The sequence below is a fragment of the Corapipo altera genome, unplaced genomic scaffold (assembly GCF_003945725.1).
Source record: "Corapipo altera isolate COAL_440 unplaced genomic scaffold, ASM394572v1 69, whole genome shotgun sequence".
In the NCBI taxonomy this organism is placed as follows: domain Eukaryota; kingdom Metazoa; phylum Chordata; class Aves; order Passeriformes; family Pipridae; genus Corapipo; species Corapipo altera.
This window is the reverse complement of record NW_020884908.1, coordinates 7,799,903-7,823,379: the sequence shown is the minus strand read 5'-3', so window position 1 is coordinate 7,823,379 and position 23,477 is coordinate 7,799,903. Positions and strand designations below refer to the sequence as shown.

At 39.7% G+C, this 23,477-nt stretch overlaps 1 long non-coding RNA gene across 4 annotated transcripts in view; it reads right to left on the bottom strand.

The window, feature by feature from the left end:
• Positions 1 to 8,885: 8,885 nt before the first annotated feature.
• Positions 8,886 to 23,477, bottom strand: part of LOC113951660 — a 41,219-nt gene continuing 26,627 nt past the window's right edge. Inside the window, exons 1-4 of one of the 4 annotated variants that reach the window (XR_003529232.1) lie at positions 22,344 to 22,407; positions 16,147 to 16,213; positions 10,547 to 10,640; positions 8,886 to 8,962 (exon numbers count right to left, since the gene is read on the bottom strand). This is a non-coding gene — a long non-coding RNA (uncharacterized LOC113951660). Of the gene's footprint in view, positions 8,963 to 10,546; positions 10,641 to 14,679; positions 14,844 to 16,146; positions 16,214 to 22,343; positions 22,408 to 23,477 lie in introns of those variants that run through there. The other 3 variants (XR_003529230.1, XR_003529231.1, XR_003529229.1) reach the window with 3 other exon arrangements.

Genomic DNA, 23,477 nt, shown 5'->3' with positions numbered 1-23,477 from the left:
TATTCTGCACAATTTCTGCAGTAAATACAGAGCCTGCAGCTCTTTCTGTCTGCTCTGTGGAAGAAGCAGCTTTTTGTTGACAAAAGACATCCAGCTCCATCCCTAGACTCTTTGCTTCACACAAAAGTAGAGTTCAGCTCCTCTCTGTACTGACCCAAGTCGTGCTGGTTGATGCCCGTTCTGTCCATCTGCAACCCACTGCTAGGCACAGGCAGGAGGATAACGCCCTGCTTACCAGCCACCCATCTCATTACATCTTCATCTACAGCACACAACTGATGCAGGAGCATATTGCCTTGGAGACAAACAGAAGATTGGTCAGGTTGGACTTGAGGCAGGAAAGTTGGGCAATTACTTTTCAAGGGAGAAGGTGGCAACATGCAGAATAGCTCCCTCCTAGACGCAAAACATCTGAAGAAACCCTTGCTTCTAAGAGCAAAGCAATACCCAGTAAGTTTTGAATTACACATGGCCATCAGCCAATGCCAGTACAACCTGAAGAACTCAATCTCTCCTCTGCAGGAACCCAGGCCCTACACACCAGCAATCCAACATCTTGGCGAGGCACTTTGTTCCTGTACTGATGCATAAGCATGAACTACAAGAAGATTTCAGTTCTGTCACACAGATTCAGAACAAAACAGGTAACTGTTGCTTTTGAAAACATGACACAAAGCCAGAGTTCTTCAGTAAAAGAAAAAAAATTAGTTTTGCAGCAGTCATTCTCTTCAGTACAATTTTCAGTCCTACTATAGCTTTTCTCACTCAGCACTCCATTGAAGGGCAAATTCATAGCAGCTTTAAGTCACAGAGACACTGTACCTAAAACATTATTATATTCTTGCTGACATCATCCTAATTAAGACCGCTTCTTCCCTCCCAAGAGGCAGCCTTGACTATAGGCACCACTGGATGCCTTCGAACAGAAGACATTTCCTCTGAATGCAGCATTCCTGTGTCACAGAATAGCAGACATCTCATTTGTTTGCTTACAACACCTTTCTCCTTTTGGTATAGAAAGTAGAAAACAATCCTTCTTTGTTCGCACTTTTCTATACTATCATGCTTTAAGTGAATTTCGTGTTAAGTATGTAGAACAGGAGAAAAAAAATAAAAAAAGAAGAATGAAAAAATGCTCTTGGAAAATAGGACACCATGAGTGCCTCCACTAGAATGAATATAACCTAGACACCCAGAGGCAAGAGGGGGTGACAATTTCCACATGCCGGTGCTTTTTTGTTTATCCCAATAAATAGTCTCACTTTGATGTCCTGCCCAAGCTGAGATGCCCAATAACAGACTCAAGCAATATCCCATCAATTACAACAGCTAAATTCTCCTTTAAGGAATATTATCCACAAAACACAACTTGGGGCAGAGAGCAGAAATTCCAGGTCCATCCTAAAAAGATGACAAAATTTATTGATTTCTCAAGTTTGGAAAAACCCAGCCTCCAACAAGAAAGCCCATTTTTCTCTATCAGAGACTGAAAACACATATTTCTGGTAGCTATAAAGCTTTCAAGTAATGAGGCTTCAGGCTGCATTACCAATCAAAATCCATTAAATGGCCTACTTAATATAGCATAAAAAATGCATAAGCATTCAAATGAAGTTTAACAAAAATCTAACCCACTTGGAGTTACTGAAATTCTGCTAAGGCTTTAATAAAGCTTGAACTTATACACTATTGTTTAGAGCAGGAATGAAAAACTTTTTCCATTAGACAGCAGGTGCCTATTTGAATTTTCCACTCCTGTGAATATATGATTTATGGTTGGAGTGACAGATTCAAAATCTGGCCTGGAGAGTGACTGCTGCACACAAATTCCACTTTGTGGAAGTAACTTCAAATTCTAAGTACTGGCAAAGGCTCTCCCCACCCCCCTCCCTCAGTCTGCCTTCTGTGCATGTGTAAAATGCCCTCTAATGAGCACAGATCACAAGCTGAGCATGTCAACAGCAAAATTGTTGTGAAAAGGCAAATGTCTAAGACAGAAAAAGGAGGCAAGTCTATATGGTGCAAAACCTTTTCCTTCTTCCCTGCTCCACACTAGTTGTAGCACTGTTTCTACTTTTAGGTGCCATAATGCAAGAAAGCTAGTCACCAATATCAAGCAATCTAAAATAAGTTATTAAAATCAAGAAGATTTGGAAAACTTTCACAGAAAATATGCACAACGTGCCACTGTCAGTGATATAATCTCCACAAGTATTTTAGTAAAAAGCTATTTTCTCACATGCATTTTCCCATAAACCATGTTGCTGAGAACACAGTTGCGTTGGGCAGGACACTTCTCCAGGATGAAGGACCACCGCCTCCCTAAGATCTTGCTTTATGGTGAACTTGCCACTGGCTGCCGCAAGAGAGGAGCCCCGAAGAAAAGATACAAGGACTCCCTAAAACAACATCTCAGTCTTGGCCATATTGATCAACATAACTGGTCTACTCTGGCCTCCAGTCGGGAGGCCTGGAGACACACCATCTATAACACTGATGTCTCCTTTGAGAATGCACACAGGATCACTCTCAAGGAGAAAAGACAATGCAGAAAGAATCATGTCTTGCAGAATGTACCACCTAAGGAGACTTTCTGCTGTGCCTTTTGCAACTGGATATGTCTATCTCGTATTGGCCTCATTAGCCACCAGTGTGCTTGTAACAAACGTGGATGGAGCCTTCCTAAATCTTCGTTCACGAAGCCCAGCCATGATGATGATTTTAGTAAAAAGCTATTTTCTCACATGCATTTTCCCTTAAGCATTAAAAGTCATAATCCAAAAATTCAGACAATGTTTTATATATAAATGTGAGCTCATAAATATATATATATATAAAACCTCAGCAGCTGCCCATAAGCACACAAGCACTTGAGCATACAGAAAAAGACAAATATTAATAGAACATCACTATAAATCTTTGTAGTGGTACATGCTGCTGTTGAAAATACAAAGAACTAGCAAATACAAAGAGAACTGCTTCTGGTATTCAAACAAGAACTTTGGATTTCAATGCCCATTTCTGGATAAGCTACTGCTTTCTCCTGTGTAGCTGTGTTGCTCTGTCTTTGATGTATATGATAGGGTAGGGACTTTGCAAACACAAGAGAGTACAAAACACAGGTATTTTTAAAACTGCTTTTACAGCTGTGCAAGCCGAAATGCTGTACACTCAGTCACTACAGAAGTGGTTGGTTGAACCTCAAATTCTGGAGCAGTTTCAACCTTATTTTCTCTAAGAGTTGCTTTTTACCTCTTACTTGCTATTGATTTTGAGTGACCTTAGTGTCCGTTTGTGAAAGAGCAATGATGCCTCTCATCCCACATCCATTTGAAATGGCTGATATCAGCAGGCTTATACAACTGTAAAACAGATACACGGCTGTGCACTTTTTTTTTTGTGGATTTGTGCATTCAACCAAGTGGCTTTTTGTGGCTTCATAACGTCAGTCTCAAAACTTCTTTGGGATTGTCTGTTCAGATACCTATGCTAAAAAGCAGAGTAAGTTGTATAGACCTCTGGGCAGTGTCAGATTAACAGTATATGGGTGGAGTAGACAGCTGTTACTGAGAAAATGGACCTTGGTAAAGCTGATTGCGTCCAGCTTTTGGGATCCCCTTAGTGACCACTAAGGTATAATGTACTTTTATCCTTTCAGTAGCATCACCTTCTGCCTTCCACTGCCAAGCAGTATCCACTTCCCCCCCTTCCCTCCATTTTCCAAGCAGCACCAAGCTGAGAGGGGCTGTTCTGCCACCCACAGGTGGCCCATCTACCCTGCTGTTGCAGCAGCAGTATAGCTTTAGTCAAGTAGCTCCAGGAGAAGAAATCTGGGGTTAGTCATGGTTTAACACCAGCTGGCAACTAAGCACCATGCAGCTGTCTACTCACTCTCCCCCACACACACTGCCAGTGGGGAGGAGAATAGGAAAGAAAAGGTAAATCTTGTGGGTTAAGAACAATTTAATAATTGAAATAAAATATTATACTAAACATCATGATCACACTATACTACTACTAATAAATTATTATAATAATTTTAATGATAAAGAGAGGGAGAGTAAAAGAACCTGAGTAAAACAAGTGATGCACAATACAGTATCTCATTACCAGCTGACCAATGCCCAGCCTGTCCCCCCGCAGTGATCAGCACCTTCCTGGTAATTCCCCCAGTTTATATGTTGAACCTGAGATTCCATGATGAGAAATATCCCTTTGGCTTGTTCAGGTCAGCTGTCCTGGCAGTGGTCCCTCACATCTTCCTGTGAACCCACTCATGGGCAGAGTATGGGAAACTGAAAAGTCCTTGACTCAGTGTAAGCACTACTCAACAACAACTAAAACATCAGTGTGTTACCAACATGATTCTTATACTAAACCCAAAATAGAGTACTGTACTACCTACTAGGAAGAAAATTAACTCTGTCCCAGCTGAAACCAGGACAGGGGTCCATGCAATGTCTCCCACAAATTCTCTTCTGACACTCTGCCCATAATGGAAGCAATATATAGGAGGTCTATCCTTCTTAAGTTGCTTATAGGAGCACAATGAACCTTGTCCCACTGCAGAGTTTCTGTACAATGTAGGGTACAGATATGCTTTTTCCTCTTAGTAGGTCAGGTCAAAACACTTGGATAGTAAGTTGGTCTCAGAAACCACTGACTTGGAATCTTCTTCACTGAAGGTTATTTGTACCCACTGAATGCAATGTCCACGCTGCAAAATTTGTCAGATGAACCTGTTATGTTGACTTTTTAAAATGAGTTTTCTTGAAGAGGATGAGCAAGCAAAGAGGCACTTAAATTAGCACATCAGTGAGCTAATATACTGCAATTTCACCAAGGCAATTAAAGATAGAACAGTGTGGTGATGACATCAAGGTCATGAGTAAAATCAAATCAATAAATCAAGAAGTTCAAGTGATTAAATCATCAATAGATCAGAGTAAAATCAAACAAAATATATTACAGTAAATGTAAACGTTTTTGTTCAAACCTTCCTCTGGAAGAGGGTACGAAAATATTTCTTTCTAGTTTGAGGTCTAATCCCACTTTTGTCGGTAAGTGGACTGCCAAAAGTACAGATGGATGTTTATGTCCTATGCTTATGACTTGAATGTTAGCTCTGGTCTAATGTCCGTGCAAAACAATTTTAAGCAAGCACGATGGTATAGAAACTTTTCTGACTCCTCTCATGTCCTGACCTGATTGCAGGGAGTGTGCTGGAGTGCTGTATCTTTGTGGATGGGCCCTGGCAAAGCCAGGAGAAATGTCTTGTTCAACTAAACTCACCTAGACAATTGTAAAGGACATCAGTGATAAAAGAATGATTGTACTCCAACTTCTTGTACTTTGATTATCTCAGAGCTGTTTCTCTCTTTCTTAACAACTGATTTGTTGGCCTGCCCCGACAGCTGACCTGTTAGAGACATGTCCTCACATATGACTACATTAGGCTTTAGATAATATCTAGGAGGAACTCTATTAAATAGACTCCTCTTGCTGGGAGTTCTGTAGCACTCCTACTCAATTTCTCCTCTCTTCTTCACTATGAGATGAAGATAGCTTTAGGGATACAGACTACATCCATTTTACCCCCTTCTGATTCACGTCCATTCTTTCCAATAAAAATGAACAAACTTTCCTCAGGTAAAAAGTACCTCCATGTTAAGCTGTCACCATCTTCCACAGTTCACTAGCAAAACAGTAACAATTCCAGTTGTCCACAGGAAAATGTAACTTTGTGTAATTCATTGGTCTATTTCACTGTTAAACATCTCTGCCTCTGGATATTGTTCATATATCATGCATTTTGCATCAAGTATGTTTGCTGATGCACAGACTGACACAGAATATATACAGCTATATCAAACACAATCCCTCTAAAATGAATCATGCCAAGGAGACTAATGTCAGCCACTTTCTCCTAAACATTCTGCAACACAAGCTAACTCCTCCAACCAGATAACCTCCCTGGAGCCTGTAATTCTGTTTAGTTTCAGGTGCTGTGCAGCTGCCCATAACTTACTTTATCACTTCCTCATTTAATTTCACTGCCACTGCAAATCACTTAGGATACTTATTTTCTTCTTTGACAGAATAGCAAAGAATTTCAAGACATGCACAGGAAGAGTTTTGGGTAGCACTGCTTTTTAACCCAGTAAAATCTGTGACTGATTAGGTCACAGGACACCATTTGAGTCAGTGAGCTGATACAAGGTGCCAGTCTCAGAAACACACACCTCACTCAGGCATTGCTTTGTTCCACCAGCACCTCAGTAGCAGTGGGGTTCTCAGGGCCCTGTAACCAGGAACGAGACAACAAATTATAGGCTGTTGCATACAGAAAGGGGTAGGTTCAGATGGCACACAAAAATGAACCCACAGGATGTGAAGGGAGTCCAGTCAGCCACCAGCTATTGGACCACCTAGAAGGCACAAGCAGGGATGGTTTGAACTATAGTGACACTCACTGTGAACTTTCATTCTGGGGCAGATCTTTGATATACCATTTTCTTTCAGTTTTCCAAACAAATGGTTTTATAGCTTATGATTTGCCACAGAAGTAAAAGCAAAACCTTGCTAGAGATGAAAGCTTCGATTTATCAGTTTTACTCTTCGTTTACCTATGCATCACTGACAATGATTTTCATTGCTTGCTTTTGCAGATGAGGTAACAAGAAGCCTTATAACCATTGCTCAGCTCTGATATCACTGCACTGATACTACTGCACCACTGCTTGGATAAGGGTACTCATTGCCCCTTGGACCAACTTGAGCTGCTAAGTCAGTACATCTATGAAACCTCACATGGAAATTAAAGGATGGACATTTGCAGCTATTTTCTTGTGATAAGAAAGTAAGAGGGACCCTAGGAGAGCATGTTGATGAATGGGGTGTTCGTCTGCCTTCTCATTCTGGTCCCCTTCATATAACCTATGATTAATAAATTAGGTACAAACCTGTTTGAAAGTAGTTTACAGAAGAAACAATATATTGGATAAGACCAGCATGCCCTCAAGTCCATTATCTTGTGTCTGATAATGTCTAGTCACAAGATGCTCAGAGGAAAGTGAAGGAATACTGCTGTAGACAAGCTTAGCTAAATTTATATTCCATTAAAACCCTCCTTCTTATCCCAAGTAATGTATTTAACCTTGAAGCACATGGTCAGGACTTCCATGATTAATATTGCATTGCCAATAAAATTTTCATTTTTGGGACTGTAAAATTCTGCTATTTTTCCAGTATTTTTTGCTAGTCTACAACAGCTTAAGGTTTGGCAGATCAGAATGCACTCCTAATTCTTAATGTAACTCACTCATTACTTGTGGTAAGACTCTGCATTCACAGTGGAAACCACTATCTCAGACTACTTATATTCTTAAGTCACTTTGAATAATGTGCTGTTTCGTGAATACATTATCACATATAGAACTGCTAGTTGACATACATTGTCTGTAATGCAGGCATTGTTGTCTGCTACACATATGCTGCAAATTATCAACATTCCTGACTTCTGGATAAAAAAATGAGGAATTAATCTGATGAATGTAAAGTTTGGTTCATGCCATGATGCTCTTGGTGACATGAACCATCATGAAAAATTAAACAGAGGTATTCCTATGAATGACATTAATTTTGGTCAGTGATCACGCTTTACTCTTTCTGTGATTGGATCTACTTGTTCTGGTCATGGTTGCACGCCTTGTTCCTGATCATATCACAACCAGTTGTGTAGTTACCAGACAAAGCCAATGCTATACACCTCCCATTGACTACAGAAATAATGGTGCCTTTCAGCAAATCAAACACAAGGCTACAGATATTAACCCTGCAAGTATCCAGCAGAAATGTTTTTTAATCTAAAGTGGGAGAGGCTCACAAATAATTTACAAGGAGTTATGACTTTATATTATCTGAGTAATATATCTGGGGAAAAGGAACAGAATCTGTGGTGTGGGTCATTCCCCTTTGAGATCTGTAATAAATTTCTTACATTATAATCTGTGGTGAAAAATATTCTGGTTGTCACGCTTCATACACTGGAGGCATTCTAAGTGGTCTGCCACTGAGTCCCCATTTGATGATAACACTGTCCAGATTTCTCATCATTTTACACTTTCACTCCATAGCTGTGTGCTTGTTACAGCCTGCTGCTATAAAAATGATTTTTAATGGAAAATATCTGACAGAAACTTTATGTTTTCTTGACAAAATTTTTATTGGGCTGAATACTGGAGTATTACCGAAGTAGTTTTGGACAGACACCTGTGAGCTGAGGAATTGCTTTTGGAGGAGGGTGGGGAGGAAGTTTTTATTACTGTCCTTATATCCCTGAAATGAAATGCCTTTAGAGCAGAGGAAGGATCTTGGATGCTGCTATCAGAGAATGGTATGATCCCCTGGGGCTTATCAACACACTCACATTATCAGGAAGAAGCAAAGTCACATATTTTTTTTCCAGAAGTTCAACACACCCCAAAGTGTCATTCCTCTTTATCACCATAATACATAAATACATCCTAGTCTTGTAGTCATCCTCAGCTGATGCCTGCAAAGTGGGAAGTGGGCAGAGACTAAAGAATCCTGAACACATGGGCCCATTCCCTGCCCTCTTCTTGAATGTATGATTCAGGCCCATTGCACCTCCATGCCATCAGCAACCTGTGGTACCTGTGCAGAGCTAAATCTCATGCTGTAACTATGTAAACTGAAGCCAAGCAGCACAAATTGTCCTAATTACTGGCAGCCACAGTCAGACCCTCATATTTGTCCTCTCCCCATAGCAGCATGTCCTTGTATGCTTCTTTGTGCTGACAGGACTGTCTCAGAGCACCAAATAAGAAAAAAGACAAAAAGAGGGGAAAAGAAAAACAAACTCACAAGCCATTTATTCAGCAGTAGGGTCGAGGCAGCGGTTAGTTGACTCGGCTCAGCTGCAGTGAAACTAGGACCTGACCTGTGAAACCAGGAGAGTACAGAGGTGATTACCAGAAGCCAAGCTGCTTGGTCAGCCCAGATTTGGTGCCTCTGCATACTTTCTGCGACAGACAGTTCGGGAAGAAGCTGCGTACAGCGATCCATGTTCTTGGCAGCACAGTGTTCATCTGTTTCCCATCACCATCATGCTTAGGGCACATGTGGAGAAGCTTCCTCCTCTCTAAAACCCACTACTCTAAACCTGTTGCTCAGGGTAGGTGTCTAGGCCACCCTTCCTGCTCAGTGCTGAGGAAAGAGTCGTGATTGTCCAGCCTCTGAACAATGCCATGTAGCACTCTCCCACGAGGAGAAACCAGGACTGCTCTATGAACTGTGCCTTACCATTCCTACTGTCTTAGTAAACAGTAGCACCACAAAGCAAGTTTTATCACAGATAAACTTAGTAACAAACCTCAGTGAGTTAAACACATTAGTAATCATAGTCTGACCTTCAGAAGTTCTGAATAACTCTTGCAGACTTCTGAGAAGTAGGACATTTGTTTAATTTCACTGAGAAAATTTTAATGTTAAAGTCTAACACTCAGATGCAGCCTAAATATGTTAGGTCTGGATTTATGGAAGTATTTAAGGGTTTAAAGATGCAGATACAGACAGTAGTAGAATTTTGAAAAATGCCAAAGTACCTAATATTATGAAAATCCTCAGAAAATCTGTCTAGCTAGATATCTGTATCTTGAAGTGCCTAGTGCTGAAATGACCAAAGTTCACAGTCCACCAACACTCTCTTACAAATACTACTGGAAGTCTGGCCTTGAGGAGCCAATGGCTTTTTAAAAGACTTAGAGAGTTTGGCTCAGACACTGAGCAGGATTTACATGGCTATAGGATATGTAGATACTTTCCTGTCTTAAATCTAGCCCTCAGTATACATATTGCTGTTTCTCTGCTTTTTTATGGTTGTACTTTTCTGTAGCTTATATTGTGAGGTACAAAAACACCAATGCTACTTTGCTGGCATCTGTAAGCCGAAAAAAAATAAACACTAAAAAGAGCTTTTGGATAAAGCCATATTGACAGTAATTGAAATTACATGCTTAATCAAAAGTACTGCAAAAGTACTAGCAGACTGCATAGAGGCCTCTTCGCTAAGTATATGTTGACCTAGTAGAAATCAGTATCTATTGAAAAAAGATTAATTAAAATTTGTAAGCAGAATTTGCAACTGTGAGCTGTTCCTCAAGGGGCTTCTCAGTTGTATGAAAAGTATCAGGTACCAGGAAAAACATTTCAGAAACTTCAGCTAAGAAATAAAGAGCATGCAGCTCCATCCCTTACTTCATAATACGACCTTTTACCCTAAACACTTCTAGTGTATCTCCTAAGACTTGCAAAGACTCACGCTGCTCGCACTCAACATGATTGACTCAGCTTTGCAGGGTAAGGACACCACACAGTCATTTGATTCACTTTGTGCAGTTCAAATGGCAAGAGGACAGTCATTTAGCCAAAAAATTATATATTAACACAGCTTCCCCCCAAAAAACACTCTACTAAAATCATCATTTCCCTCTTGTCTCATGAGCAATGGCACAAACCTCTTTACCTTGCCTGCCATAATGTGGATTACAGACACGTAACATTGTTGGCAGTTATTAGAAGCACTTCTCTATCAGTAGTAAAGCTTGCTCATTCAGTACCTACAACTAAATAGGGGTCTGTTATTGCATTAAAGGACATTAAAACCAAAATTTTCAGCTGCACACTGCCCACTGAAAGAGCCAGGCACTGAGTATTTAAGGTTGGCTCTTCCTTCTCATAGTAGCACTAACAGCTATGACAACAACATTTGCATTGTCTAGGATAAAACCCTGCTCACCAGAACAGCACTGGTAAAACAAAGAGAGACGTAACAGCATCTGATCATATCTGAAAGGCCTTTTCTCTGTATTAGTCTTGTTACAGGTACTCACTGGATGTCAAATCTCTTTGCTGTGACTTAGTGGTGTGAGGTTTTATGGATACAAGCAGACTAGTCAGGCAGCAGCCACTTGGACACCTGTCACCAGGAGCCCAAAGTGGTGAAAGCCCAAGGCCCAGATTTTCTTTCCTGACAGGCTGTGTCACAACAGTTGCTTCGTGCTGCCAGCATTTATATGTTACTGGCAGGTCTGTCTGGAAAACAAAAACTGTATTTCATCACAAACACTCAGACTGACATTTAGTTCTCTTCCACAAAGAGGAGGATATCAAGAACTTTCATGGAAAAATTCTGAAGCAGCATGCAAGCTGAACATGTTTTTCCAGAATAACCAAAGCAGTTTCCTGGGATATGAAAGACAAAGTAGAAAAACTTCTTCGGAAATAGAACTCCAAACGCAGCTGAAAGCAGTCCTGCTGAATGCCCACAAGTCATTGAAACAGTCACTCTGCCCCCATCAATGCTTAAGTACCCACTGTGTCCATGAAGAAGAAACCCAGCAAGACAGACAGTAATAAAGTTTAAAAAAAAACGTTCAGGTTCCTGTTCCAAATTACAGTAAGCAGGTCTTTAGACCTGGCAACTGTGGGCAAGAATGACAACTAGCTGTGTAGAAGGGCTTCCTTTCTCTTGTTGGCTCTGGTCAGAAATATCATATTGAATCTGAAGTACACCTAGTTTCGAAAAAATTCTGATTCAGAGTCTCATCAACCCCTTGGATTTGAGAGAGGATTTTCTCCTCTTCTGAACACCAACTGGAACCATTAAGGAACATCACTGAATAGACTCAAAGTTGGTCAGGAAGAGAAACCAGGGCTAACAAAAATCTCAGCAGCAATATAAAAAGCAAAAGGACAGCAATTCAAGGGAATTTATGTTTTCATTTATTATCATAGTTCCTTTCGCTACTCAGAGGGAGATTGAAAATAAATGACATGCTCAAGTGAAATACTGAATGGCTCAGGTTTTTGTGTTGTGAATATAAAATCACATCTGCTTTAAAGTACTCTGGGAGAACTAAAGCTTAAGATGAAATTCTGTTTTCGTTTTCACGTGAAGATCCTGCTGCAACAGCAACAGGATATACGCTTTAGAGATCAGAGAAGACAGTTCTAGGATGATTTACTTTAAATCACTTGACTGACCCCTCACCAATAAGCCTACAGCCAATCTACAGGCTGAGAATTTAGACCCATTAGAGAGTTCTGTACTGTTAGGTTTAAGCTTCAAAGCACCAAGCTGTACAATCCATGTCTTAATTCACAGATGGATTAAAAAAATGGTTAAAAGTATGGAAGGAACTATATAGATTTAGACCAAGCATTCTAACCGAGGATACCATCTCTAACAACAGACAGTACTGATGATTAGGAATGTAAATGGGGCTACTCATCATGTTTAGGAGAGATTTCTCTTAATAATGGTCATGCACAGTTTAAAAAATCTCCTCAGTCAGAGGTTATATGGGGACTGCACTTTTTGCTGGTCACATAATGACAACAAATTTCTCTAATGACAATTCCATAGCATCCTGAAGCAACAAGCTGCATGTTGCTTAATTATACCTGGTGTAGAGAAAGCCTTCCTTTTACTTGTCATTTCTCTCCCCAGCTAGAGAGTCAAACAAATTAGTCTCTTCTCAGGCTATTCACTGTAATATGGAGCTTTTTACCACCTGGTCAGTTGGGTTAATACCCTAATAGAGACTACTTGTGCGTATTTCACAGGTTAGAGCCAATCTCACCTAAATACCAGTCTCACTGTCACTGAGTGAAAGGGCTGAGTGACATGGAGGGGTGACCTTGAGCTGTGGGCCAGCTCCTTCATGGCTGAGGAAGAAGTTTGAGGCAGCAGGGCACGGTATGAAGGGGAAAAAGGTCTCACACCAATTTACCGTGGTATAACTTCTGTATATTGTAGCCACACTATTGCAAATGTGGTCTTCCTCCTCTACTGGTTGACTGAGTCACTTATTACCCTGTTTATCCTTCAGAATAACCCTTGCCCTTTCGCAGCTCGCGAATGCCCTGAAAGCCCTCCTGCTGTTGATCCAAGGGAGGTGAGTCAAAAAAGCTGTCTAAGGCTGAATTTGATGGCCCTCCAAGCCCTCTGCAAGAGCCATTTGCTGGGCAAGTTGACAGGTTTTCAGAGATAATGGCAATTTATGCAATGACAATTTGTGTGTGTGTAAATGAGCCACCAGCTAACCAGTTTCATTTGCTGCTGCTGAACAACCACTTTCTAGAGTTGCTGAGTGTATTATGTTGTTTGAAGGTTTAGTACATGTCATCATGCCACGAACTCCTGGGTCAGCGTTATACTGGTATACAAAAAGCAGAAGCACAGAAACAACAGTGAACGCAGGCTTACAAATTCAGTCTGTAAATGCTCCCAGGAGAAATAAGCCCATACTGAGCTCTGGACTACTGTGACATAACAGCTACTGAGATCCCAAAAGACACCATTTGGAGGATCTGTGCCCTTCTGTCACAAACTGCTATGTGTGAAAACCACAGGAAAGATTAACAATCCCTCAAGCACCAACTATTAGCAAACAAGGACTGCAGACTGCTTGGCTTGTGTCCAGTAGCCTTTGAAACCATGTTTAAAGGGATGGACATCCAAGGGACACTGTGCTCCTTAAGTCCCTGCTATTTTCAGGGGAAGTCTTGTCCCAGTACATATGAAGTCCTACAAAGCTTTTAACTTAAACTTTGCAGGTCCACCTTCAAACACTTCCTCTTTGTGACCCTCCTCCACTCTCCCCTTTTCCTCTGTCCCCTTCACCCCTCAAAAAAACCCATCCTCATTAAAAGTTTATTTTCTTAACACATATGACTATTTTTTAAACACATCATAGTTTAAAACACACAGCACACCAGGAGGTCTAAATAGATGCAGACAGAGCTAGGCAGGACAGCCAGATGGGGAGGTGGGCTTGCAGTAGGCTGGTAACACTCATGCGCCACCCCAGAGGTACACAGATTTTACTGACAGGAGTAAAGGTCTGGTTACTCTGCTGTGATGGATAGCCAGCTGTAACCATTGCCAGGACATAAGAATACAGGCTGTGGGCAAAAAAAAAATGAATAAAACTTACCTACCCTCAGGACTGAAAACTGTTGTTCAGAACCACTTTATTACTGAAGCTGGAACACCCATGAAGAATCAATGCTGTTTCTATTCCTACTATTCACAGGAGGATGAAGCAGAAAACAGAGGGTACCAGCATAAATTAACTTTCACCTACCCCACACTGCAGCAGAAGGTTGCTTTCCTCAGTTTCTATTTAGGAAGGCATCCCCACATGACCAGCTGAGCTTACTGCCTCATAGTGACCCTGAGAAGCTGTAGTTGAGTTAACAAAATGAAAGAGAAAATGATGTGTCTAACTATGTGCAGCAGATCAGTAGCAGAACTGAGAGCCCAGACCACTGCCTCCCAGTCTTCTCCTAGCAGCAAACTACTGGCACTCTCACTGGTTTTTCCTCCTTCTTCATGTTCTTGCAGAGAATGAGTTATAAAGTCCTTGTACTGATTCACATCCATCTGTATCTAGCTATTCTTTACCAATGACACCAGTTGTGTACCTAACCACAATGCTTTGCACTGAAGAACATATGTCTGAAGTTTTTTATATGATGAATCAAAATCTACCCTTGTACTCCTACCAGGTACCATTGACTGGAAAGCAAACTTAGTATTTTGATATACTTAATGTGTTTGTGCTTATAAAGTCCACATGGACATACCTGGTAAATGACAAAGAGAAACTCTTTTCCCCTTGCTTTCTGCCATGTAAGCAAGACTTCCTCTTCCTTAGTAAACAAGTTGTGTTACGATCAGCATGGGACATGCATATATGAGTTTTATAGCTTTGGTGATTTATTTCCAAATCTCTTGTTATTACATTAAAATATCACTTAAAGATATAATGGTTAATATTTGTGTTTGATATGCTTGCTTCATCTAAATTAAGAACAGTTTGTTGATTAGAATTTCAAGAGAAACTTCAAACTACTGTAACTATGACTCCAGCTATTATGAAAATATGTATCTTTCACACACTATACACATAATAACCAGACATTCTGTAGCAAAAAATTAGCTGTCAGGTGATAACTCTGAACACAGTTAAAAATAAAACTAGATTTACTAATATAGGTAAATACATTATATCAATTATATTAAAGCTCACTGAAACAATGTGTGCATGTGCAATCCTTGAAATTACAGCAATTTTAGAAATATTCTAAATGAAGTTGCTTTACAGGAGTGAAGTAAGTCACTGTCACATTCAGTTGGAGATGGTACCTTGAACTGCCAATCCACTGGCTAGAAATCTAAAAGCAGCAGATCCTACCCTCTGCTGTCCAATCAAAAAGGTCTACCACATGCCCTTGTCTTTTGACAACACCCTACACAGAAGATCTATCCCCTGGCAGATGTCAGAAGAAATTTCATCCCCATCCTCTAGCTCTGACCCTACAATGAACTTTCTGTACCTGTACCAAGTCCTCCATCACCAGATGCTGGCTGGGAATGAGATTTTAATGAGGTCTGAGCCCCTCTGTATGACAAACTGTCTTTCAAGGTTACATGATAAATGTCATTGTCAGAGCTGTGGATTACATTCCTTAAATTACATGACAAAACCAGGCAGCATGGAAGGAAGATGGTCATATCTGTCAATATGTGTGTATATAATTGCTTTTTAAATCCTATTGCTTTTTAAAATTTCTTGTTATGATGGGAAGGAGAAAAACCTGAAAGTATAAACATCTACTTGTCTTGTATGACTATAAATAGGGGAGAAAAAAACAAAGAGTTATCAAATGCTGTCCATATTCGAGTAGCTAGATAATGTACATAAAAAGGCCTAAAGGCCTTTATTTTAAATCCTGTAGTTTCATGGATGACATACATTGTTTAGACTGTAACTAGAACTGGAATTGCACCTTCTACTACCCTGACTGTTCACTCAAATAAAACCAGCATTTGCTGTGGTTGCATTCATATTAATTTTCTGCTCCCTCTCTATGGATACTTTTGGCAAGTGAATTTCCTGGCAAGGGCATTATGGAAGCAGCAAGTTTTAATTTAACATCGGAGAACATAGACAGAAGGTGTATGGTAAACTCATAAACACAACTAGCAGAAATTTGCTTTAAAGAACTACTCTCATTATACTCTGGACTCAGTAAAGTGCTGAGGAACATACTTACCTTCAAGCATTTTATGAAGTCCCTTTGAAATCTCTGTTTTAATATTTTCCTGAACTGGAACCTCCATCTGGGGAGACAAACAATACCTTGCTCTAAGTGATGTGTCTAATAAAAATGAATCAGCACAGTTTGCATTTTGATTGCCAATTACTTACAATCAACTGCTTAGAAAAACTCTATGATCAAGGAAATGCTTAGAAAAATTCATTAAAATATTTGTGAACAATTTCAAGTGTATACAGGAAAGCATATGTATAAACAAGTTCAATTACATATAGGAAAGAAAACAAAGTTGTTGCTAAAGAAGCCATGAGGTGATACTTCAGGTAATTTATTAATTTCTTTTCTATTTACTTTGGTCTTATTGTAAGGCTATACAAACTAAAAATTCAGTTCGCTGTTTGAATCGCTAACAGCACAATTAATACCACTAGCTAGTTTGGGAATGTTATAATAAAAGGTTTTATTTGAACGCATCTATATTCACCATCAAAAAACTTCATTAAGTCTCAGTTACAACTGCTACTCAGAATTGAAGTTAGACAGAATGTATCATAAATACTGAAGAAAAATTAAGCCTATAAAAAGCATGGCAAGTAATAGAAAGGGAAGTAAGATAAATATTCAAAGACATTTCCATTTCATGCACACTTCTGAATAACTGTGAGAGTGGAAAGTACCAAAAATACTAAAACAGGCATTAAAAAATAACTCTGACCCTAAAATCTGGCCCTCAATCAAGCTGAAAGAACATGCTTACTCAGCACCTTTGTTATGAGAGGATATTTAAAAGGTTCAAAGACAGAAACATTCAAGTTCCAGTGAAAGCTGAGAGGCTTTGCAAACCTAATTCTCATTTGGGTCCTAAAAATCTTCCCCTGCTTCTCGAGAAGCTGGATAAAAGAGTAAAGACAGCTTAAAAGTTATATTGCCTTGTTGCTCCAGACACCTCTTTTTCAAAAAGAATTTTTTAAATAATGAAAGTTTAAGAGAAAATTCCTATTTTAATAGAATTGTTTCAGTCTTTTGATGAAGGCTAAGAGGAAATGGAACATTTTGATGGGCCTTCTAAAGTCTGAAAAATAGGGGGTTTTTTCATGGAAAATAAGTACCACTCCACTCAGGGATCATCTATTAAAAACACAACCTAAGCAAACAGCTGCTAGAAGTACGCCACTGTTTAGTTCAGAGGCATATCCACCCGAAAGTCACCCCATCACCTAGACTGCTGCCTGGGGTTTCCGTCTGCTGTTGCTAATCGAGCAAAACTTATGAAATCACTTCACTTGCATCCAACTGGAAAATTTTAGCTGACCTTAAGGGCATATCCCCTTTCTCTCAAAGTTACTAACAGAGATCAACCCACCATGTATACATCACTGACAGACAGAGAGGAATACTTTAGTATATGTAGTGTTATGGGAGTTGTGTCACTACTTCAGAAAGTATTTATCCAATGGATGCATATAAGAGGTATATTCGGATGTATCTTGTTCAGTCACAAAGTAGATGCAAGCATGGACAGAAAGATCAAGAAAAAGGTTTTATTGCTGACTCCAAATTTTGCTATTGTCTGCTAAATGTAGCAGGTCATAGTACATTACAGTTCCTTGTCATGCTGAAACCACAGTCAAATTCAAGGCATATTTTACCACAAAAGACAAAAAAGTTTTCACTGCTGTTCTTAGTGACTTTCCTGTTGTCTTATAGTTTGGCACCATTTATTCTTCTATTATTTCTTTCCTAAGAGAAAAATATAATTTGTATTAAGTAGGTGACAAAAACTTTAACTTCTTTTAAGGAGGAGAATGAAATTAGGAAGAAGGGGAATTGGATAATGGCTGTATTATTCATAGGAATGCATACCTAATTTATATAGTGCTGCTAGTATGCCTTCTAAATTTGCTGTAACTCCAATTAAGCCCATTTAAGTAATGAAAAGAACTACTCTACTGTGTCTGAATATTAATTTCATGGTCTGTTTTACATATCAGAGAGTAAAAACATATTCCTAACTCTTAGAGTCATTTTACAACAATTACTGGCAAAACTTTCCAAGGTGCAAAGGTCCATCCAAACTATATTATTCCTAGATCCTATGATCAAATTTCTAAGTACTGGACAGGACCTTGGGACAAAAATATCACAGAGAGATGAAATCTGCATTAAAGTATTTCGTTGTCTGGAGGATTTGGAATTTTAGCCATGTTAACTAGCCCTCAAGACCCAGATTTTCTGCAAAAATCAAATCCTGTAAGTGTCCCTAAATTGGAAATCCATAAAATTAGGTAACAGCTTTGAAACTCTTTAGAAAATACAGAACAATTAATAAATAAAAGCTTACATCAAGTTTTCTGAAAAGGTTGTTAAATGAGGCTAGACAATCTCAGTTCAAGACAACAAATAGCATTCATATTGGGAACCAGTTTTGAACAGAGGGTAATGTGTGTATTTTTGAAAGACAGTATAAGGAGAATGAAAAATTATTGAATGGTATACTAATCAATGTTTATTTCTGCATTTTAACCAACTCTAGAATGCACAGTACATGTATATCCCACTACTCTTGATGCTCTGCAGATTAGTGTGCATGCTCAGCTGAAAGCAAGCAACTCTCACACTTATTACCACAATTAAGTGGGTACATAAGCCTTTACAGGATGGAATCTAAACTCATCAAGGACATAGAAGGACTGAAAAAAGAACTGCAGAAGGAGTGATAAGTAACTGTGCAAGTAACTCTCCATGTAGTTAATGACTTCAACCCTGTAGGAACTCAAGCATCTGTTATTTGTGTTAGTAGTATTCACACACACAAGTATTTGCACCTCTTTTTCCAATGCATTAGTTCTTTGCTAAGTCATATGCAATTAATTCTCTTTTACTTTCTCAGTTTTTTATCCCTAAAGCTACCTTTAGCAGGCTATTTCTCCTCTTCCTATCTAGCAATAGATAAAACAAATCTATTGAGCACAGTTATGTCAACATTTTGGAAAGCTTGAAACTTACTCTACCAAATATGTCACAACAGTAAATGTGACATCCAGCAAGCAAGGGAAGAAAGAAGCTAAAGGTAAGATCAATATGGTGGGAGCCAGATATGCAAAGAGTTGGAATAGAAAGTCCAGGTTCTATCAGGAGTTTCACAGGAAAGTGAGGTGATTTGAGGGTCAGTGCTGATACACTGCTTGCCCTTAGGTTCCTCAGGGAAATGAAGTCATCAAGACTCCAGAGACATAGGCATATATGTTCCTCATTTCTTAAGACCTGATATTCCTGGATTGGTACTTTTCCTTGGTGGTAGAATAAGTTTCCAGACAAAGAAAATATTAAGCAGCAAGTAAGAGCAATATTCTTTGAATTTTGGTGCCTCAGAAGATGTCTGTGCTTCACATTCATATAATGAATGGTCTGTTGAAGAAATCGGGGAGTAAAGAAAGCAAAAATGGATATATCCCATTTTTTTTCTAGATCTTCTAGTGCATACAAATGCTAAAGTTGTCAGATCAGCTTTCATTCTTACCCACTGACCTAAGAAATGTGTGCCCCTACACAGATATATTTTTGGCTTTCTGATTAAAATCCATTTCCTATACCTCAAACCTTCCCTGTCATAAATTGTTTAGCTTCATTTTTCTATTGTCCCTTCAATTACTGCTTGTGTATGCATGCAATTCTCTTCCTACTTAGGTAGGCAGTTATTAAAAAGGAGCTTTTAAAAATCAGAGCTAGTGTTCTTAGACATAATCTCCCACTGGCCAGGTCCTACAGCCTTTAGTTGGAGCAAGGGCAATGTCCAAAATCCCACAGTTCAGCCATCCCTGGAGGGGAATTGCTCTAGCCCTCCTTTTGGACACCCAGGCTTGGAGGTTGGGCTTCTGATATAGGTAGCCCTTCCAAAGGAGGAATTACATAAAAAAAATAGAGCTCCTGCTCCAGCAGGTTTCCCACAGTGCCCACACAGAGCTGCACAGTAGCTCGGGAAATACGGTACCCAGTAACAGACCATGGGCTTGTACCATGGTTGCCAGGTCTCAGGACAGGGACGTCTCTGGTTTGGTTTTTTTGGAATATATCTTGACTGTTTTTCCTAGAGGGGTTCGACAGAACACCAATTTTTATGAAAACCTGAGGACAGTAGGGTCAGCATGGAAGAGTATGGGGTGAAAAATACAGGTACAGCCCATCAAGAATTTGACCATCTTAGAACAGCAAGGTCACATGGCCAAATTTCCCAATTTCTGAGGGTGAAGTTGGGACAGGGGAGTCAGGAAGAGCAATCATAGCCAATAGGTGAACATAAAATACCTGAAAGTTTAATGCTCAGTGCCCCAACCAAGTGTCAAGATCTAAAGCCCCCTCCTCGTCCACCTAAGACATTTAAGCCTCTGCTGCTCCTTTGATTAGGCTCCGGGCTTGCCAGCAGCACGGCAATGACTGTGAGACTGTTTCCATCACTAGCTCTGGGCTAATTCAAGCACTGTTAACAACAGTGCTGCAGCAGGACAGATCAGAATACAAGCTGACAAATATAGTGTTGCTGAAGTCAAGCAGTCACTACCATGTCAGCTGCAAGAGTGAGCAGGTTTAAAGCAACAGCATCTTGACCATATGGCCATCTGATGCCTTACTTTATGCACATGGGCATCAAAAACTGCAGTAGGGGTCTTGGAGAATGAATTTGCAAGATTCTGCCTGTATTGCAAAGCCTTCAAGCATTCCCAGTCATTACCTAGATACTGCTACCAAAGAGAAGTGAAAGGTAGCGATGACTAAAATACAGAGGAAAAAAATCCTAACAACAATTATATATTAAATACTCATTAAAACTCATACTTTAGAAGTACAGGAGTAACAGTTAAGGTCACTCAAGCTGATAAAAAATGTGATTGTCTCACATTTGTGCTAAGAAAACTTTAAACTAAGCAAGACTGCTCTGTACAGTATTAAATAGAGGTCGAGAATCAGATACACACGTTTATCACAAGATGAATGGATTATAAATAGACTTTTAAGATGGCAATAAAATCATTCATTACACCTTTTAAATGAAAAGATGGAGTGAAAATATTGGCCAGTGTAATAATTGCTATGAATAGCCACAGCTGGCAAGCAGCTGGATTTTAAATAGGCTTTCTTTCCCAAATGCCAAAAGCACTAATTCATTGCTGTAACTGCCTATGTGAATTATAACTTTTGCAAACACTGTCTATTAGCATGATATACACAGTCCCTGCATGTTCTGTGCAGAGTACACTGTATTAATCTGGGGAACAGCAAAACACAGGGAACTGGTATGACCTCCATCATCAGAGCTCTCTCTACAAGCACAACATCGACAAAACATTGCATCCAAGATAAGCCCATTTCTGAAGTAGTTCTGCTGGAAACGGAAGGTTTTGAAACAAAAGGTGACCTCTTATAAAATTAAAACCCTGTATCTTTGGGAAAAAAACACCTTATTTGTGAGGACTGTGATTCTCATTCATCCGACAGTCATGCACACAAGACCAGATTCCCAGTCGACCTATGAGAACAGGATTAACTCAAACCAGCAAAGTCACAATGATTTATGGTGACGTTTTCTCTCCTTGCATTAAATACCTTTCTACAGTTACCACTGTAAGTATTTATCACTGTCTGTAAAAGTGAGTGGTACCCAAAATGTATCACCTTCCCACCTTAACTGCACAAAATAAGCTTCGTGTACCTGCTGGCAAAGGTCAATGTTGCAGCAGCAGTTATGATATCCCCAGGAGCTAAGTTTCACCGAGTGTTCTGAACAAGCAGCAGAACAGATTGCTTTGGGCACCTCCAGACCTAAGGGGTCTTCAGGATCATCTGCCACAAATAACATCACAATACTGTAGCTGTAGCTGCAGTGGTCTAAGAATACAGGAGCATGACGAAGTTTGCAATTACAGATCTCAAGATCTATGCCTGTACTTTCCAATAAAGCTCCCCTATACTTTTTAGCTGTGAAGGATAATAGATTTAGCTGGCCCTGCACTGCATTAATGCAAAGATTAGAGGAATTCCTGCAGTTCCTTCCAATCCTAATTTCTGTGAATCTCTGACTTTGAAATCACAACACAGAATACAGCCTTAACATTCGAGGTGAGGAGGTTTTAATAGAGCGTAGGATTCAGAGGTTCTGAGGAAAAAGCAGCACAGATCAAAGAATTACACCCTCCTACCACACAAAGTCCCTGTAGGCTGATGGAGGAAAGTTACTGTGGCTGCTGAGATGATAACTGAAAGGCAGGGCAGTCACAGGATGTGCTCACATTATTACATCAACCACAGCAGGGCCTGGGCATCTATGTTCCACTCCAAACACCAGTGAGAGCAGCAGCTGTCTTAAAAGCTCTATGTAAAAATAGAGCATGCGGACACATTTGTGGTGTGGCAGCATAGCACGTTCAGGAAGAATGCCAAATATAAAGCTATCTTTGAGGAATAAAAAGTTCCCAAAATAAAAAGAAGTAAAGAGAACAGCTGAGTGAAAAACTTCTAACAGGTATCTTCTGAAATTAGAGTCTGAGTTCACATTTGGTCAAGACACTGAAAAAATCCTTCTTTTGATTGCTACAAACTGCCCTAAAAACATTAATTTTTGGTTTGTCAGGGAAATCTGCTAACTAGCGTAACAGTCCACCATAACAAAACAATATTAATTTATCATAATTATATGCAACTGGTAACCTTTGCTCCAACCTACCAAGTGAAATTACTGTCAGTTCAATAAAGAATACTACCCTCACATGTATTGAACACACAGAGACACACACAGAGAGAAGCAGACAGTGTACTCTTCATTCCAGAAACAGAAGAGCCTTGTACTATTGCCAGTTACTGCCTGCAGTACTTACACATTCATTGCACAGTATTAGGGTACCCTAATACTTAGCCTTTAGCCTTTTTCTTGCAGAATTGATGCTCAGATTCCCACACTACCACCAAAAGAATTAAAACACAGGCAGGTTGACTTGCTCACATTCATGAGAACGCTGCCTGAGTGTGAAGTTAAACCTGCATCTCCAAACTGCAGACAAGCCTGCTAGTGCTGTCTAGCTTCCTTCCTTGGTAGCACAAATGTTTGTGTAAAACTTTGTCACTAGGCTGCTGTGGTAATGGGAATTGCTGCTGTGTTTACACAAACCTTAGGCTATCACAGTTTCCCTGTCTGGCCATCAATCCATTCTTCTGGGTAAGAAATGGTTTAATATATGTTCTGCAGTAGAGATAAAAGCTCCCAAGTAATCAGAAGGTAGATGCTTCAGTGAGCACTAGAACTACTCTGGGCTACCCAGAGAAGCAGGAAACACTTT